The sequence below is a fragment of the Palaemon carinicauda genome, unplaced genomic scaffold, assembly GCF_036898095.1.
Source record: "Palaemon carinicauda isolate YSFRI2023 unplaced genomic scaffold, ASM3689809v2 scaffold185, whole genome shotgun sequence".
Taxonomy (NCBI): domain Eukaryota; kingdom Metazoa; phylum Arthropoda; class Malacostraca; order Decapoda; family Palaemonidae; genus Palaemon; species Palaemon carinicauda.
This window is the reverse complement of record NW_027169425.1, coordinates 125,249-139,546: the sequence shown is the minus strand read 5'-3', so window position 1 is coordinate 139,546 and position 14,298 is coordinate 125,249. Positions and strand designations below refer to the sequence as shown.

The 14,298-nt window shown below is 39.3% G+C and overlaps 1 long non-coding RNA gene across 2 annotated transcripts in view; it reads left to right on the top strand.

The window, feature by feature from the left end:
* The first annotated feature begins 782 nt into the window (after nt 1–782).
* The window catches only part of LOC137635857 (uncharacterized), a 33,935-nt gene continuing 20,419 nt past the window's right edge, over nt 783–14,298 (top strand). The window contains exon 1 of one of the 2 annotated variants that reach the window (XR_011042809.1): nt 783–860. This is a non-coding gene — a long non-coding RNA (uncharacterized lncRNA). Of the gene's footprint in view, nt 861–12,347; nt 12,551–14,298 lie in introns of those variants that run through there. The other variant, XR_011042810.1, reaches the window with a different exon arrangement.

Here is a 14,298-nt window from a genome sequence, read left to right as displayed (position 1 = left end):
ATTAAGTTTAGGTATAAGACAAATAAGAAGAATGAACAAGGCAGAAATAAAATCGGAAACCAGAAATTGGAAAGAAGAAATAGAAAGCAAAGTGAGCCTAGAAATATATAGAACGTGGAAGAAAGAAATTAAGGAAGAGTTAATTTATGACAATACATTTGCTTCAGTGATATTTTTTTTAGAGCAAGAACTAATACGTTAAAACTAAATATTGTAAATAGACACAATAAAGGGGGGATGTAAATTGTAATTTTTGTGAAAATGAGAAGGAAGATTTGATACAATTTTTGTTTTGCCAGGAATATAGAGAAGAAAGGCTGCATTTATAGGTAGGGCAATGCATATAAAAGAAGAATTTAAGAAGTCCAAACTGACCACAATAGGTTGCCAAAACTAAAGCAAGGTGTTATCCTATCTAATTTCAAGGTAGAAGGGAATAAAAGTAAAGATTGAGAATCTCATTACGGTATTAATTTATTTAAGGCATAAACTTAAAAATAATAATAAAAATAAGCTTAGAAGCTTTGCTCCTATCAAGGAACCAGGAATGAACCAGGAATGAACCAGGAACCAAAACCTGAACAGATTATTAGACCAAAACATAACAAACAATCTATAAAATAAATATCATTTCGGAAAATGTCAATAAAGATGTTTTAATATTATTATTTTTATTGCTAATATTATAATATGTAATAGTAGTTTGAATAATACAATGAATATATGAATAGAATTTCTCAATTATAAAACAGAACGCAACCTAAACCAGTTTGTTGTTAAACAGACGACGCCCATAAATGTAAACAAAGTGAGTGAGGACTGAGGAAGCCGCTGCCACGCTGTTTAATTCAACTTTAAGGGTAATATTAACATCTTAACTTATGCGATGGTTAAATATATATATAATTATTTTTTTCTTTATCAACACAATACTCACAAAACTCATTCTCTTTATTCGTCAATCTAGTCATTAGGTAATTTTGGTATTTTATGCCCTTTTCAGCATCCTGTGTAATTCCTAGGGATACGCTTGAAACGTAAGTGAAATAATTAAATGCATATATTTGGGATTTTGTGTGTGAAATTTAAGAGCTATAATTCCGTCTGTCCTGTTAATGATTGTCCCAAACTGTGGTGTATGTAGGATAGCGGCCACCTGCATGTATGCTTACGGCTAACTTAGAATACGGCATTAGGTAAGTAGGTAAGGACACGGCTTGTAGGTTAGGTTAGGGGGAAAAGTTTAGGTGAGTTGGTGTCCATTCTTAATCAACACAAGAGGAACTGGTCGCTGATATACAAAGGCTCCAACCATCATTTCCCTTGCAAATAAATAGTTATTAAGATATACCCCATTATATCCTACAGTTATGGGGCCAGTCAGTGGAAACCATGGGTTCAGGGTAGGGGAGATTTACTGAAAATGGATAATTAATGGTAAAATTAACCTTTTTTTCTATATACGTTACTCTCTGGGACGCATAATAAATCCACGAAAAATTGCACAAAATATGGGGATCCTCTTCCCCTGAAATGTATATTGGGTAGTTTGTAGCGCTATGGCCAAGTGTCCTAATTTGCTTATTATCGCTCCGACTGTTATCTTGTATAGAATAAAAACGTTTGGAAATGGTCTACGGATCTTAAATATGTTGTGTAAGGGGGTGGGTTCCGCCCCCCTGGGTAAGGACACGGCTTTTAGCATAGGTTAGGTGGGTATTTTAAGTTTGCTTCTCCCGTCGTACTCGTAGGTAAGGAAACTGTTGGTTTTTATTTCAGGGTTATTTTCTACTTTTACATCATCAACAATAGCTATACACTAAATGGAGTGTTTACATTATAATCAATTACTGACAGATGAAATTACACCAAATTAAAAAAGAAAATACACTTTCAAAATAGATTGTGCATCCCTCTTTGAGATGTCTTTGTGATGGTCAAGCTGAAACTGAAGGGGAAGGTGTAAAAATAAATGGCTGTTGTAGAATGGCATCCCGGAACTTGTGCATAAACATTTGGAAGCTTTTATTTGGTTTAAAAAGCCAGGCAATGATTGTCATACAAAAAAAAACAGAACAGCGGCAAAAAGCAAACGCAAGCAACAGATGCGCAATAACTCGCCATCACTCTCCCAAATGTAAACAATGGAGTTGAAGTAAGAATTAGCCCTCACATTTTAATCAACTATTACGTAAGTTTTTATGCCCCAGCCCCCATTTACCATACAGAGAAAAATGCTAAACTAGCCAGCACTTGTCCATTCCTTATAGCGATTTTCAGTTTCGCTAGTAATTAAAGTATCATATATTAACCAAAAAATTTCATACAGTATTAAAAATTTAAGCTAACCAAGAACACAACCTAATGTAACCTAACCTAGGATCCGTATTGTTACCTACTTATCTACTGAGGGGTGGGGGCTGTATCCTTAGCTTACCGTAAGGCTATGTCTCAACTCTGCGTTTGCTTCCTACCCGGGTTCCCTCCTAGCTAGGTAAAACTAAATCATATTTCATAAATTGTAAAACAAGCTTCATAATATCGTATTTCAGACTAATAATAATAATAATAATAATAATGTTTATTGGACAAAAAATATTTACATTCAAAGATTTACAAAAAGAAAAAAAGACTCAGTCCAAGCCCATGTGGAGCAGAGCTCTTCGGGCAATAATACAACAAAATAATATCATCAATTAAGTAAAAATAAAAAATAAAGTAAATATGGATATAGATATACAAAATGTACGCATACATATACATAATCATATGTATACAAATAGATACATATAAATGAGAATCTTAGCCTAAAAACAAATGGAAATGCATATTTATATGATAAGGAAAGATGGTATATGAAAGCTAATGGTATATACATTGAAAAAATTGTAGATATTAAGCAAAAAACTCAGTAAAAGAACTAGTTTTACAAATAAAAAAATATTCTAAACAATGAAACATACTTGCGTTGTGGTTAGGTAGGCAAGTATAAATATTTATTAATAAAGCTTAATACCCAGATAACAGGAGATTTGTATATGATTTCTTAAAAGACCGAACGCTAAGCAGTGCCTTTAGATAAGCGGGCAGAGTATTCCAAAGTTTAATACCTTGGTATAGATAGGTAGTAGGTTGGCCAGGGCACCAGCCGCCCGTTGAGATACTACCGCTAGAGAGTTAGGGGGTCCTTTGACTGGCCAGACAGTACCATATTGGATCCTTCTCCCTGGTTACGGTTCTTTCCCTTTGCCTACACAGACACCAAATAGTCTGGCCTATTCTTTACAGATTCTCCTCTGTCCTCATACACCTGACAACACTGAGATTACTAAACAATTCTTCTTCACCCAAGGGGTTAACTACGGCAATGTAATTGTTCATTGGCTACTTTCCTCTTGGTAAGGGTAGAAGAGACTCTTTAGCTATGGTAAGCAGCTCTTCTAGGAGAAGGACACTCCAAAATCAAACCATTGTTCTCTAGTCTTGGGTAGTGCTATAGCCTCTGTACCATGGCCTTCCACTGTCTTGGGTTAGAGTTCTCTTGCTTGAGGGTACACTCAGGCACACTGTTCTATCTAGTTTCTCTCTCTTGTTTTGTTGAAGTTTTTATTGTTTATATAGGAAATATTTATTTTAATGTTGTTACTATTCTTAAAATATTTTATTTTTCCTTGTTTCCTTTCCTCACTGAGCTATTTTCCCTGTTGGGGCCCCTGGGCTTATAGCATCTTGCTTTTCCAACTAGGGTTGTAGCTTAGCATTTAATAATAATAATAATAATAATCTATTAATACGTATGAAAGGGAGAGTTAAGTTTGAATTTCTTGTTCCATATGGATGAACTGATTGTTCCTGAATTATTTTTCGTCTTAAATCTGGAAATTTGTTCAAAATAAGTGTTTGGAACATCATATTCATTAAGGAGAGCTTATAATTGTCTTCCAGCTTCAATATCGAGAGAGACCGGAAAAGTGGCGATGTATGAGCTAAGTAATCACTGGAGCTTATGATTCTTACCAGTCTTTTTTGAATTACAATTAATGGTTGCAAGACATTTCTACTACTACTCCCCCACGCCGTATTGCAGTAATTTAGGTGAGGAGATACTAACGAGTGATACAATTGTTTTATAATATATAAGGGGAAATACTCTTTTAATCTATATATGATACCCATTACTTTGGCAATTTTATTAACTGTCATATTTACATGCTCACAGAAAGTTAGTTTATTATCAAGAATTATCCCTAAAAATTTACCACTGGACTTCTGATCCAGAGTGTGATTTCCTATAGAAACCCTTATGTTATCAGGAACTCTTCGTAGAGAAAAGATTATGAAGTATGTCTTTCTTTCATTTAAGGTTAACTTATTTGCTAGTAGCCAGTTTTTTACATGAGTTAAATCATTGGTTAGTGTATCACAGAGGGAGTAGATATTTTTATGTCTAAAGTGAAGCGTAGTGTCATCGGCAAAGAGTATGGAGCTTAACCTACCTACTGATCGAGGTAGATCATTGATATAGGCGAGGAAAAATAACGGTCCTAGGACTGATCCCTGGGGAACACCTATTTTGACATCCATAACCTCTGAGAGATGGCCATCGAGGGTCACAAATTGTTTACGACTCGTTAAGTAGGATTTTAGTAAGAGTAATGCATTTCCACGTATTCCAAAATGTTCGAGCTTTTTAAGCAGCACATCATGAGACACTGTGTCAAAGGCTTTACTCAAATCTAAAAAGACCGCACCAAGGTATTCATTTTTATTCATCGCATTGTAGATGTTTTCAAGAAGGTCATTTACAGCATCACTTGTACTAACGCCACGCAGAAAGCCATATTGACAGGAAGAAAAGATATTACATCTAGTAAAGAAAGAGTAGAGTCGATTGTACAATAATTTTTCAAAAATTTTATTCAATAAGGGAAGGCAACTTATTGGTCTATAGTTATTGACATCCGATTTATCACCAGACTTATGTAGCACAGTAACGCATGCTATTTTTAAAATGTCAGGATAAATGCCAGAGGCAATACAACGGTTGAACAATAAGGATATAGGAAAGGCAAGTAAACTAGCATTATTCTTATATTGTTTAGTAGGGGGAGAATGAATATTTGCTTTTTTGTTTTTTAGTTTTTTTATAATGTTGATAACTTCAAGTGGAGAAGATGGGGTCAAATAAATAGAGTGCTGATTTGAAGGAGGCAAATAGGAATGAAAATCTAACTGATTATTTTGAGGCAGGGCATCTCGGAGAGTAATGCCAATTGTAGATAAATGAAGATTAAAAGCATTTGCAATCTGTTGGCTGTCAGTAATAGTTTCGCCGTTACGACCAATGAGTTTTCTTAGCGAAGTGCGCTTTTTCTTTCCAGGCCTAAGGGACGAATTTATGAGATCCCAGGATTTTTTAGCATCATTTCGGAGTTGATCAAAAGTACTATCAAAATATTTTTTCTTTGCCACGCGAATTAATGTAAGCAACATATTACAATAGTTTCTATAGCGTTGGGCACTATAAGCACCCAATTTCATTCTTCGATATAAATTATGTTTAATGTTAATTGATTTCAGTAGCCCTTTGGAGAGCCACTTATTCACCAATCTTTTAACACTTACATATTTTGTTTTTAAAGGAAAGCATTCATTGAAAAAGCTGTCTATTTCATCCGTAAAAGAGGCCGCCCCCAGGTGAGGATCTAATGAGGCTTGACCATATTCGGTCCAGTCTTTCCCCCTCAGGAGTTCCGTGAATTTCCTGTCATTCACTTCGCTCATATCTCTGAATTGAATTTTTATTTTGTTGTCTACGTTGTTTAATATAGGCATTAATAGACTACAGAAAATTGGGAAATGATCTGTGATATCTGCTAAGAATATCCCACTATTACCAACAAGATTATTATTTGCCCAAATATGGTCGATACAAGACAGCGAGTCATTCGAGCCGATTCTTGTTGGTCTAGTTATTGACGGGCGAAAGTCAAAAGATCGCATTGTGTTAATCAGTCTGCGGGTGGTCTCGCTCTCCCCTTCCCTCATTAAGCAGATGTTAAAGTCCCCAGTGACAATTGTATTCATAGGGGAGATACCTGGATTTCTTAGCACCTCCTCTAACGAGTCGAAAAACATATTTCCGTTACCTCCTGGACGTCTGTAGATACCTAAGATTACTGTTTTATGAGGCGAGTTTGGTATAGAAACCGTTACACCGACACTTTCAAAATTATCATTAGAAATGTTGAAGAAGTCATCAAGAGGTTGAAAATCAATAGAGTCTTTAACGAAAATGCTCACACCGCCGCCCCTCCGACCTTCCCGATAATTGTGACACGCATTATACCCAGGAAGATAATTCATGCAGTGAGTTTCTTCCTTAGCCCATGTTTCGGTCAATACAATGATATCAAATTCATGGTTGCAGTTATTTAAGTAGCCAATAAATTCGTCATGGTTTTTCTTGAAACTTCGAATATTAAAACTTATTAATGAAAGGCATTGCCGCATATGATTAGGGAGAGAATCATTAAATGTGTCAGTAGTGTAATATTTACAGGAAAACAGATCAGATGTGTTCACAAAATCAATAAAGTTTTCATCAGGATCAATGTGATATACAGGATTTGTGTTCATGAGACGTAACCACAGTTAAAATTAGTAATTAATAGTTTAGTAACAATATGCTTAGAAATACAAAAAATGAAAATATTTCGTTACGATGAAAACTGGAAATAGTTGTAAAAAATATAAACAAGGAAATAATTGTTGTAATTACAATACAGAAATAGGAATAATAAAAATAATATTAACAAAAATAGTAGTAATAAAAAAGGAGAAAAAAAAATAATAATGATATTAATATCAGTAAAAGTAAAAATGGTAAATTTGATAATAGTAATGATATTACTAACAATAGTGGAAATGGCAGTGTTAAAAGTAAAATAATGCAATTTGAAAAAAAGAAAAAATTGTGAGTGTAAATTCAAAAATTTAAATGTGAAAAAAAACTAATGAGGTTAGAAAAAATGGTTACAGAAACTGAAAACAATGGAGTATTTAGCACATATTTTGAAATCACTCAGGGGCACTGAGCCCTGTACTACTGTAGAATAGATCAAGGTCCTTTCGGGTACGGATAGCTAAAGTTTTGCCCGCTGAGGAAGTTTTCACTTTAATAACTCCGTCGCGAGTATGTAGGAACAGACCGGTATACTGCTGTCTTTTCACTCTACGTAATTCATAAAAAAGCTTATCACGTTTCTTTGTGAGCGCTTCGCCTACAAAGAAACCTTTTGCAGTGTCATTCCTGTGTTGAAAACACGAGTGTCTGATGTCTGCCTTCACAGCTCGCGACATCACTTTCAGCAAGATGTTGTTGTTTTCAAAAGACCCATCGACCCTTCTCTTACCGATCCTTCGCCCTTCAAGGAAGACGTGGTCAGGAAAATTCTTTTGGACACACCTTTCCACGAGATCTCGGCCTATATTCCGTGTATCCTCGTTTGGTTGGGGAGCGGGCAAAGCAGGGCCAGACAGGACAAGATTATCACATATCATTTGGGCTTCCATCTCATCCAGCTTCTCCTCGAGAATTTCCATTTCTCTAGATGTGTCTGGCCTGGCTTCAAGTGTCGCCACCCTATTTGTTAGGTCGGTAATTATTTTGTCCTTTTCACTAATTTTACGGTCTATCTCTTCTAGATGGTGGCGTAGTTTGTCCTCCACCGCAGCAGTGACCCTTTCCTCAATAGACTCCATTTTGTCCTTTAGATCACTCACTTGTGATACGAGGTTAGAAATTTGATCCGAGAGTAATGATTTCAGGGCCTGAATTTCAGCACACAGGTCGGGAGGCGAGTTCACTACACTGGAAGCTTGGAGAACTCCATTCACGTTTTTAGAGATTTTGGTTACAAGCGGCTGGCCACTCAAGACCTGGGATTTATTGACTTCTTCAGCAGAATGCATTTTCAGATCACTATTTAAAATCACAGAAAAGACAAAAAGATGTGGAGTAATAAAGAGAGCACGGAAACGATTTGTTTTCAGCAGTTCAGCAAAAAGTTTAACACCTCATTAGTTTCACGGGGTGGTCGCTACCTCATGGGCCTAACTGAGCGGGAGGTCAGGTCAGGAGGAGAAAATAACACGTCTGATCAGTAACCTGGCCCACAGCAATATGATAGACAGCATTTTCCCCAAGAGAAAATAGATTTGACAAGTGATAAAAAAGTTTATGCCTGTCCCAACCGAGTACTTATACCCCAATTCCATTAATATGTGCTCAAAATTCTTTTCATGTGGAGTTCTGCCCCCAGACTCTTATTTCGTTGTTGTATTTCTCAACCCATAACCAAGTGATTAGCATACAACCGGCCATAAGAGAATTCTGTCTGAACTATGTCCTAGCTTTGGTGTTAATTGAATGGGTAAAATTGTTATTGTATATTCTGGGAGGAAAGAGGACAAATAAATAAATTCACATGCAAACAATTAATATATCTTGACCATTCGTACCATTTTTGAAGTCGCTGAATCCAAATTCTTCGGACTCTAGCAATCATAATTATGAGGACGACTGGAGTTAGGGGGTACATGACTTGATTCAGAGTTTTCACACACTCTGGAAGTCGACCAAATAGGCCTTCACAAAATAAGTATTTGAACAGTTTATGCTTGTGGTACAATTGCACAGATGTAAATATTCTATTGTTTTATATACTGTACTGTAGTATTTGTTTAGGCGTAAATAGAAACCCTCGGCTATTTATAAGGGTATTACTTTCGACGTAGCTGAAAGACTAGCCATGATAATTTTTGTGAGGGATAACTACCCCATCCGCTAGTTAGAGGGTGGGGGTTGGGGTAGACTGGCTACCCCGCTCACTCGCACCTCTCGGCTGAGTAACCACTTTATGGCTCGGTAGAGGACGGACATGCTGCCTTTCTCTTCTGCGTAGATTTGCCTTGATTTTTTTTCTGTTTAGTTTATTCTTTTGTGTGTTTTTATCTCATACATATATATGCGTGTATATATGGAAGCTTACTAGTATTTTGTGAAATACAGTACTTGTAACTTTAATTACAGTTGACAACGTATCCGGCTGTCTCCGCCGTGAGGGAGTTTTCATTGTATTGATACTACTACTCCCCTATCTTGCCGCCCTCCCGTGTGGATGGCCGACAGTTCCTCGACACTCCCGTGTGTTTGTTTCATTTCATGAGCTAAAGTTCATAACAATTCCGCTCCCTTTCGAGGAATTCTCTTACAAGGAAGGGGACTTATTCTTCGAATAGTATGTTATACAGCGGAGTTATGAATTGCAGTTCATCACAACTTTTATTACCTTTTCTAACAGATAGCACAAACATGCTGATGGCTTCGGCCGCTCCGGTCAATGTCCTGCACTTCCTGTGGCAGTTCGTGAGCTGCCCACCTTACGAGGTTGCACTCGTTGCTGACCTTCAACTTGAACAAGGCTTGGTGATGGGAAGCATAGAGTGCTGCCAGTGTTAACTTTCCCCCGAGTTGGGCTGCCCCCCTTCCGAGGGAGAGCTTCCATACTTCAGCCGTTTAACAACCTTCCCTCTTTCAGGAAGAATTTCTTACAGCTCGGCGAGATCTGCTTCTGCTATCTCGTCGCCGAAGACTGTGCTTCTTCCCCTTGAGTTGGGGAAAAGCAAATCCAAGGCTTGTTCCTCCTTCGGCAGGAACTTCTCTCTCGTTCGCAAGAGAGATCGTTACGCCTATGCTTTTTCCCATAGAGCTTGGAGAAAGCTTGTCTTAGGCGATGTCCTTCTTCGGGAGGACTTCTCTCTCGTTTGCAAGAGAGATTATTTTGCTTACGGTTTTTTCCCATAGAGCTGGGAGAAAGCTTGTCTTAGGTGATGTCCTCCTTCAGGAGAACTTTCCTCTTGTTTGCGAGAGAAAACTTATGTTCAGCTTTTGCGTTAGAGCTGCGGGGTGTAGCAGGCGCTGCAGCCTGTCGGTCAGGCCTTAAGTCTGTTTCCGACTCTAAGGAGTTTGCTGATCCACCAGGGGCTGTAGCAGAGCTTTCTCCGAAGCAAGTATCTCTTTCGGGGAATGAGTCTCTCATTCTCAAAAGAAGACTGCCTCTGGACATCGGCGGTCTCTCTTACGCTTATGGTTATCCTCCAGGGGCGGAGCGAAAGCCTTGTCTTAAGCGACGTTCTCCTTGGGGAAAACAAATCTCCCCTGCGGAGGAGGTATCTTAAGAGCTGGATCCGTCTCCCCATCGGGCGGAGTCTGCTCTGCGTTGCTCTCCAGAGGATCGTAGGGTGGAAGTATTTGTGATCCCTCGCCATCCTATACGTTCTCCTCCTCGTGCTGTGAGGAGACGTCTTTTTGAACCTGCAAGTTCTCCTTACGGTGTTCGTAACCTTCGGGCTATCGTCATGTTGATCCTGCGGGTTCTCATGACCTTAGGAGTCCTTCGGGCGGTCCCCTTAAACGCACTCCGTTGGAGGCCTTGAGCATTGGACAGGTGTCTGACGCTGATGAAGAGAGTAGGCGAGTCGCATGGCATCTCCTATGCCGTTCGTCATTCTGAAGGATGGAAAAAGGTCTTGATGACCTTTGTTCCAGAGTTTGTAGCCAAGACTCGGAACCCCAGAGTCTATGACCCTCTTCTAGATGTGACTAACGATCAAGAGGACCTACTTCTCTGTCGTATTAGAGCTCTACGGTGCTATCATAAGAGAACCAGGCATTTCAAGCTAGAGTATAAGTTGTTCCTCAGCCGATCTCCAAGAACACACTCACTTTCTGGCTTTGTAAGGCCATTAAACTCCCATACTCTGCTTCTGAGAAAGCCGCGAGTGGTCTCCCTATTCCGCTAACCAACAAAGCCAAATTAATCTGTTCCACCCTCGCATTCAGAAAGAACATGTCCTTGGCGCAGTTGCTGAAGGCAGGCGTCTGGAGTCGTGGGACGACCTCCACTGCCCACTACCTGCAGGAGTATACCCACAACTCCCTTGACCCATTTTCCTTAGGACCTGCGATACCTGTTCAGCAGGTTGTATAGGAAGCCTAGCACCCTCATGGGACAAGAAGCATCTTTTCTTAGATAGTGGTTGCGATACAAGTCCGAGAATGAAAGGTGCTGTAAGAATGTCTGGGCATTTTTCCTTTCTTGCTCCCCTACCTTAACCCTTTTACCCCCAAAGGACGTACTGGTACGTTTCACAAAAGCCATCCCTTTACCCCCATGGACGTACCGGTACGTCCTTGCAAAAAAATGCTATAATTTTTATTTTAATATTTTTGATAATTTTTTTGAGAAAATTCAGGCATTTTCCAAGAGAATGAGACCAACCTGACCTCTCTATGACAAAAATTAAGGCTTTTAGAGCAATTTAAATAAAAATATACTGCAAAATGTGCTGGGAAAAAAATAACCTGGGGGTTAAGGGTTGGAAATTTCCAAATAGCCTGGGGGTAAAAGGGTTAAGGTTTAACAATTGCGACGCTACGTACCTAGATCGTACGATCCATGCAGGTAAGCTATTCGACAGGGAACGTTTCCTTCACTTTATTTCATTGAAGTATTTTCCACGTCCATCTGTACAAGGGGAAGGATGGAGAGGTGTGTTCCCAGTCATAATACTTATACATTCGGATTCTCATATCCGGGAGGATGTAGATTCCTCCTAGAGTGTCCACTAATCCTTAGCGGGGGCCTTGTCTAGCTCCTGTGATATCCCTACGCTCAGGTAGTTAAGAGGTTGACGTGAGTCATGATTTTTGCTTCTTTTACAGAATCGAAGTTCATCGATATTTCTGCCATCCTAAGGATGAGCCTTCACTTAAAGGTTTAACCCTTTTACCCCCACCATAAGGTTAAATTTCGAGCACATTTTGCTATATAATTTTTTTAAATTGCTCTAAAAAGCTTAATTTTTGTCCTAGAGAGGTCAGGTTGGTCTCATTCTTTTGGAAAATGACTGAAGTTTCTCATTAAATTATAAAAAATATGTAACAATATGTAATTATCAGTGTTTTTCAAGAACGTACCGGTACGTCATTTGGGGGTGAAAGGGTTAAGGTTTTTATTATGTATGGGAACAAGTCATAGATTTAATTTATATTTCTCCTAATTATTAAAACACTCAGGTTTTTATGGTTTGGAAAATTCAAATATGTTAAAAAAATTTTATATTTAAAGGACTCGGTCATTGTATAGCTAGGTGGAATACAAAATACTTGGAAAATATGGATTGTTTAGATTTTAGAGAATAGGAAAATTGCCCTTTTTGATTTTGATTACAGTACTGTGAAGCTGTACCCTGGCATTTAATTGAATACATCTTTCAGAAATTGAAGCAAATATGAGGCCAGATTTCTTCAGGGGATTCCCCCTCCTCGTCAGAAGGCTTCAGCTGTTGTCTGCAGAAAAAAACGCCAGAGAATGTGGAGCCTCTCGAGCATCTCCTGCAAGATTTGTTGAAGATCATCTCGTTCCAGCGATGCCGTCGGTTATACAAAACTTTAATCCAGCTTTATGTGGCAGCTAAATTACTTGTGAGTTGTAGTTTTGTTTTAGTTGTTCCTATACATCTAAGTATTTGAAACAAACCTTTAATTGTTCCGTAACTGAAATAAAAACCACGCTATTTAATATGGGTTATTACAGTACTTTCGGCGTAGCTGAAATGACGAGCCATTAGAATTTTAACGAGGATTTGCTACCCCACCGCTAGTTAGCGGGGGGTAGGGAGGGTAGCCTGCTAACCCCCCACCCCCCCTCACACACCTGTGCTGAGCTCACTTTGCTCTCGGCTCAGGTGGTAGTCGGATGTGTCCGCTCTCACTCTCGCCTCTTTGACAGCCATTAATGGTTTTTGTCTTTTTTACTTACTTTTTCTTATACTTGTAATACATGTATAAACATTCTTAATGTTTATGTATGTATTTGTGTATAGAAATGTAGTAAGTTTTCTTTTCAGTGTTTGTGCTGTGTGTGTGATGTACGACAACGACACCTGCGTAGTGCAAGGCCACCACGGTTACTCGTCATGGGGTACGGCCTCTCCCTCTTGGTCCTTCGGTCGTTCCTTCGGCTTTTCCATTAACTCGGCTGCCGTGGGGAATCGTCATCGCTGGACTTTCTTCATTCATCTATTATCTTCGCTGTTCCTCCTTTCCTATGGGGAACTTGGATTCTCAGCGAAGGGAATGTGTGAGTTTAGATTGACTATGGTCTCTCTCTCTACTCAAGGTTGTTCACCTTTTACTACCACTGCGTACTATTACGGAAGCCTCTTTCCCGTGCGGGTTGGGTTGCTATTCCGTTTATTTGTCCCAATTATTTTTAATGAAATCTAATTGTTTTTTTAACTTTTCAGCTTTTCCGTGGGGAACACTTCCCTTCGGGGGTCAGTGGTTCTTACTATTAGTGAACATTCTTAGATGATTTAGATAATTATAATTCTGTTAGAATTCTGTTTTTATTACAATTGCTCCGCCCTCCCCCTTCTCCCGTGAATGTCAGTGGGGGAGGAGGGCGCATACTTAATTTTTAATTCTTATTTTTTGCTATTCCCTCGGGGTTACTCTTCGGAGTTCCTCCCTGGGGAATCTCTGTTAAATAATTATTTAATTTTATTTTCCCAGTTAACTATGCAGTTTTTCTTCGTTTGACTAAAGAGTGCCAACGAAGCAGAGCTGTCCTGTTTGTGCCTGGGGAGTCTGCTGTCGCTGCCGTCCCTCAAAGGACGTCATCATGGGCGTTATTTCTTCTCTTAGAAGTTCTCCAGTGACAATATGCCAGCACTTAAGATCATCTTAGAATGCTAAAGGAGGTTCGCCTCCATGGGTTGGATAACTTCCCTTCCGAGGGAGGTTCCCTCCCCGGGTGTGAGATCTTCTCCCTGCAGAGGGAGAACTTCCCATACCTTAGTAGTTCATCGCCGTCGACTACTGTGCTGCTCTTCGGCCAGACTTTTCTCCCCCCTTGCTGAGTTTCTCTGCCTTCAGGGGTGGAGCACAGTCTTGGCAAGTCTCTTCTACGAAGTGTTCACCTCTCTCGTTCGCGAGAGAGGCCACTCATAGAGACTCCTCTTCGGAGTATTGCTCCTTATAAGGTCAGCTTGCTGATCCAACGGCCCTAAGGGGCGCCATCAACAGTGTCTTCAAGTCTCTTCTACGAAGTGTTCACCTCTCTCGTTCGCGAGAGAGGCCACTCATAGAGACTCCTCTTCGGAGGATTGTTCCTGATTAGCTCAGCTTGCTGATCCGGACCTTTCCGCAGATTTATCCGCCATCTCCTA